Source organism: Falco punctatus (assembly GCF_963210335.1).
Source record: "Falco punctatus genome assembly, chromosome: 6".
NCBI classification, from domain to species: domain Eukaryota; kingdom Metazoa; phylum Chordata; class Aves; order Falconiformes; family Falconidae; genus Falco; species Falco punctatus.
The window spans coordinates 86,272,766-86,278,765 of NC_137585.1; the positions used below are offsets into that span (position 1 = coordinate 86,272,766).

The window sequence follows — 6,000 nt, forward strand, 5'->3', positions numbered from 1 at the left end:
AAAAGGGATTGTCCAGAAAATCCTCTGGCTATGCACAGAGCTGGTGCAGAAGATGCTGTGGCAGAGTAAGATCTCTCACAGTGTTTTGGTTCTAGAAGTACTGGAAGAGATGGGATACTTTCCTTAACACAATTTTTACAGAAGCCTATGGCCTTACTGGCTTGCAATGACTGGACTGATATATTTATCTTTCCTTTATCATTTAGGATATACTATAAAAAACTCGACTGAAATCAGGTTGTTCCACTGGGCCACTTTAAGGGCACTGTGACCTTCACTGCTAAACCAGAGTAGACAAAATCATGATGGAAGGTGAAGAGAAAGTTTTCAATTTTGTTGAAAAACATCAGGCCACTTATGCTATTGTTTTGTGCTTTTTTAATATAGAAGCTTATAGTTACAGTGGTGGTTTAAGCAAAATTTCAAATATTCTTTAGATTGAGAAGATGTAAATATATGGGGGGAAAAAGAAGGTAGTAGCCTCCCAGAGCAATCCAGCAGTAGTCAAAGCAATTTTTGCAGGATGTTCTTATAATGGGGTATTAAAATATTAAGGTCAGGATATTCAAGGGATTTTATTTTGTTTACTTTGTTATTACTTTCTGTCTGTAACAGCCAGTTGTTCTGGTTTCAGCTGGGATAGAGTTAATTTTCTCCCTAGTAGCTGGTACAGTGCTGTGGTTTTTGATTTCATATGAGAAAAATGTTGTGTCATGATTTAACCCCAGCCAGCAACCAAGCCCCACGCAGCCCCTCACTCACTTCCCCCCACAGTGGGTTTGGGGAGAAGATCAGAAGAGTAAAAGTGAGAAAACTTGTGGGCTGAGATAAAGACAGTTTAATAGGTAAAGCAAAAGTGATGTGCACAAGCAAAGCAAAACAAGGAATTCATCCACCACTCCCCGTGGGCAGGCAGGTGCTCAGCCATCCCCAGGACAGCAGGGCTCCGTCACACGTAACGGTGACCTGGGAAGACAAACGCCATAACGCTGAATGTCCTCCTGCTTCCTCCTTCTTCTTCCCTCAGCTTATATATACTCGGCATGATGCCATATGGTATGGAATATCCCTTTGGTTAGTTCTTGTCACCTGTCCTGGCTGTGTCTCCTCCCATTGTCCCGTGCTCCTCCAGCCTTCTCACTGGCAGGGCCCAAGAAACTGAAAAGTCCTTGACTGAGTACAAACATCACCCAGCACCAACCAAAACCCCAGGGTGTTATCAACGTGGTTCCCACACCAAATCCAAAACAGAGCGCTGCACCAGCTACTAAGAAGAAAATTAACCCTGTCCGAGCTGAAACCAGGACAGGTTGGCAGCACACTGATGCTTTAGTTGTTACTAAGCAATGCTTACACTAAGTCAAGGATATTTCAGTTTCCCATGCTCTGCCAATAAGTGCACAATAAGTCAGGAAGAAGCACAGCCAGAACAGGTGATCCAAACTAGCCGAAGGGATATTCCATACCACAGAATGTCATGCCCAGTATATAAACTGAGGGGAGTTGGCCAGGAGGGGCCAGTTGCTGCTCAGGGACTGGCTGGGCATCGGTCAGTGGGTGCTGAGCAATTGTATTGTGCATCACTAGTCTTTCTTGGGTTTATTCCTCTTTCTTTTTTGTTATCTCCATTTTCATTACTATTATTATTATTATTTCTATTAATATTATAATATTTTATTTCAATTGTTAAACTGTTCTTATCTCAACCCATGGGTTTTACCTTTTTATCTGATTCTCCTCTCCATCCCACCAGCAGGGCAGGGGGTGAGTGAGCAGCTGCATGATGCTTAGTTGCTGGCTGGGGTTAAATCACAACACCAGTCTACTGTGCTTGCAAGTTTTTGATTAAGGTGCTGCTTCTTTTTTGTATTTCGTAATATATTTTTCCCATCACTGATTTTTTTTTTTTTTTTTTTGCATTTTTTAGTAAGTTGAAATCATGATGATCTAAGGATATGAGCCAGGTGAGATTGTTAGGAAGACATAATATTTTTTGTTAGACTGAATCATTTGACTGGAAAAAACAAGTCTGGGGTCATGCAAGCACTTTTAAGGTCTTAAATAGAAAAGCCATTTTTTTCTGTCAGATATCTAGATTTTTTCATATTATCAAAGCTAAAATATCGCTGTCACAAGAGCCAATGTATGGGAAAGACAAACTGTTTTACTCTCAGGAACACTTTAATGCATAATGTATAATGTATAACTTGAGCAAAGGTCCAAAATGAGACTTAAGTGGGTTGTTGATACTTTTGTTCAAAACTGCAATTCAGCTTCCTACATTCAGTTTCACTGGGTGCCTATGAAAACTATTTTAACGAAAGCAACTGATTTCCACTGTCTTAAATTTTGAAGAAAAAACACTCTTCTGACATGTTTACCTTTTTAATTTCTTACATAAGGGAGAGAAGCACCCAGCAGTAGTCCTTTACTCTGACTCTGAAGTCTAAATGACTATAAGAGACTCACGATGCAATTGAACCTAGTTCATGGAGTTACAGTTATAAAGATAGCTTTTCTATGTTGTTGTTTGGTTGGGGTTTTTTTATAAAACCTATTGCAGCTGGAGAAGACTTCTCAAGATCAGTGAATATTAGAAACATATTTTGTATGGTAGTTGTGACCGATGTAGGAGTGACAATATCAAAAAAAATTAGGACATCCCTTCATGAAGTCAACATGGAGATTTTCTGTTTTCTTCCTGAATCTAACACTCCTACAAAAAAATGTCTTATGGTAGGACTTGCTCTGCTTATTAATTAGGACATAAATATATTGGAATATTTACCTTGCAGGAAATGGGATCTGTGATGGCTTTTGTTCCACTGGCTTTTTGTTGGCAATGAAATAGTGTCCAGACTGACTATATTTCAACAAATTAAGTTGACTGCATTGACTATCCTGTTAGTAATTTTGCACAAAATACAAGGTTACAGTTTTGGAAGGTGTTTGAATGGTAATACAAATCTAAATATACACATAGATAATGATACTTTCATATACATTACTATATATCAAAACATACACTTTTACATTATTGTAAGTAAAAAGCAGCTAACCAGCTTCCTGGTGTTTCAAGTTTTTACATTCAGCTAAGGTATGCTTCCATGAAAAACAAAAGTGTTCATGCTAATGGTCATCTGTACAAAAATGATTCTTCAATTAGCAAAACAAGTGTTAATTCATCCACAGCGGTGCTATTGTCTCTTGGGAAAGATATTGCTCCCTCCATGAAATCAAATAACATTTAATCCTATCAAATGAAAACATAATGTCATTTAAATTATGGTTCCATTCAGAGATTGAGATATCTATTTTTATTCTATCACCTTTATTGCAATAGCAGCAAGAAATGTTTATGAAGGCATCACATACAGTGATAAAAATCTCAGTGCTGATATGACTGCTATTAATTACAACCAAAATGTTAGACTGTTGCACACCCTATCTTTGCATGCTCCTGTCTTCCATTTTCTCTTTATTATTCCCATGTTCACTGTTCTCTTTTATCTCTCAATGTAAGAATGACATTGAAAAGCATGAGTATACTAGAACAGATTGAATGCCTATCAAGCCTGTACTGTGCCTCCAACAATATCCAGTAGCAAACACTGTATTTATTCCTACTTCCAATGATCGATGGATCACATACATTTGGAGCAAAAAGTGGTTTGTGTTTACGAGTCCCAATGGATTTTCTCTCTGATTAACTTACCGTCTTCTTGTTCTATGTAAACTTTTCCCATTTATAATTCAGAATCATGGAATCATTTAGGTTTGAAAAGACCTTTAAAATAATCAAGCCTAACCCTTAACCCAGGGCTGCTAAGTCCATCACTAAGCTACGTTCCCAAGTGCCACTTCTATGTGTCTTTTAAACACCTCCAGGGATGGTGACCCAACCACTTTCCTGGGCAGCCTGTTCCAATGCTTGACAACCCTTTCAGTGAAGACATTTTTCCCAATATCCAATCTAAACCTCCCCTGGTGCAACCTGAGGCCATTATCTCTTGTCCTGTCACTTGTTACTTGGGGAAAGAGACTGACACCCGCTTTACTACAATCTCTTTTCAGGGAGTTGTAGAAAGCAATAACATCCCCTGCCCCCCCCCCCCAAGTTTCCTTTTCTCCAGACTAAACAACCCCAGTTCCCTCATCCATTTCTCATAAGACTTGTGCTCTAGACCCTTCACCAGCTTCGTTGCCCTTCTCTGGACACGCTCCAGCACCTCAATGTTTTTCTTATAGTGAGGGGCCCGAAAGTGCACAGAATATTAGAGATGCAGCCTCCCCAGTGCCAGTTACAGGGGGACAATCACTTCTAGTCCTGCTAGCCATGCTGTTTGAGATAGAAGCCTGAATGCTGTTGGCCGCCTTGGCCACCTGGGCCCACTGCTTGCTCATGTTCAGCCAGTTGTCAGCCAGTGCCTCCAGGTCTTTTTTTTTTTTGGCCAGGCAGCTTTCCAGCCACTCTGCCCCAAGCCTGTAGCGCTGCATGGGGTTGGTGTGACCCAAGGGCAGGACCCGGCACTCAGCCTTGTTAAACCTCATGCAGTTGGCGTCAGCCCATTGATCCAGCCTGTTCAGGTCCTTCTGCAGAGCCTTTCTGCTCTCAAGCAGATCAACGTTTCCACCCAACTTGGTGTCATCTGCAAACTTATTGAGGGTGCCCTCAGTCCACTCATCCAGATCATTGATAAAGACATTAAACAGGGCTGGCCCCAGCACTGAGCCCTGGGGAATGGCACTTGTGACCGGCCACCAGCCAGATGTAACTCCATTCATGACTGCTCTCTGGGCTTGGCTATCCACTCAGGTTTTTACCCAGCAAAAAGTATACCTGTCCAAGCCGTGAGCAGCCAGTTTCTCCAGGAGAATGCTGTGGGAAATGTTGCCAAAGGCTTTACTAAAATCTAGGCAGACAACATCCACAGCCTTTCCTTCATCCACTAAGTGGATCACCTTGTCCTAAAAGGAGATCAGGCTTGTCAAGCAGAACCCCGTGCTGGCTGGGCCCAATCACCTGATTGTCCTGCACGTGTCACGTGATGGCACTCAATGGTGACCTGCTCCATAACCTTCCCTGGCAACAAGGTCACACTGGCAGGCCTATAGCTCCCTGGATCCTCCTTTTTGCCTTTCTTATAGATAAATGCTGTGTGTGGTAACCTCCAGTCACTGGGACCTCCTTGGTTAACCAGGACTGCTGATAAATGATTGAAAGAGGCTTGGTGAACACTTCTGCCAACTCCCTCAGTACCCTTGGGTGGATCCCATGTGGCCTTATAGACTTGTGCCTTAAGTGATGTAAGCAGTTCAATGACCATTTCCCCTTGGATTATGGAGGCTTTATTCTGCTCCTTGTCCCTGTCTTCTAGCTCAGCAGGCTGGGTACCTGTGGTCCTACCAGCAAAGACTAGGCAACAGTAGTATTAAATATCTCAGCCTTTTCCTCATCCTTTGTCATGAAGTTTCCCTCTGCATTCAATAAAGGATGGAGATTCTCCTTCGCCCTCCATTTGTTGCTAAGGTATTTATAAAAACTTCTCCAAACAAAGAGTTCCACAAATTAATTCTTTGTCAGGAAAAAAAAATAAAAACCAAACAAACCACAAAACCTCACTTTTTTTTTTCATTTTGGTCCTGCCAGCTGATTATTTCAGTCAATGTCCCCTGTTCTACATACATGGCATGGCATTTGCTTTGTTACCTCTAAACTCTTTCTTATCCCACCATAGCAAAATAAAGTGAGACTTCAATGAAAGAAATATGAACACAACACAAAATTAATCTTCCACTACACTGTGATGGGCAAATAACAACCAGGTGTCTTCCCTCACTTGGATTATTGCAAAGCATGATTCACCCAGAAGCCAGTGTTTAAGACCAACTATAGCAAACTGTTTACTAAATTAACTTGTTCTACATTTCTTTTTTTGCCTAAAGAATGTTTGTATTTTTGCACATCGCTTTTGATAGAATAATACCATTTGCTATCCA

The 6,000-nt window shown here is 41.1% G+C and overlaps 1 long non-coding RNA gene across 1 annotated transcript in view; it reads right to left on the reverse strand.

Annotated features, from left to right (window-relative positions):
* LOC308066562 overlaps nt 1–4,994 on the reverse strand; it is a 57,570-nt gene extending 52,576 nt beyond the window's left edge. Inside the window, exon 1 of the long non-coding RNA XR_013929201.1 lies at nt 1–4,994. This exon is cut by the window's left edge and continues 24,841 nt beyond it. This is a non-coding gene — a long non-coding RNA (uncharacterized lncRNA).
* Between the last annotated feature and the right edge of the window lie 1,006 nt (nt 4,995–6,000).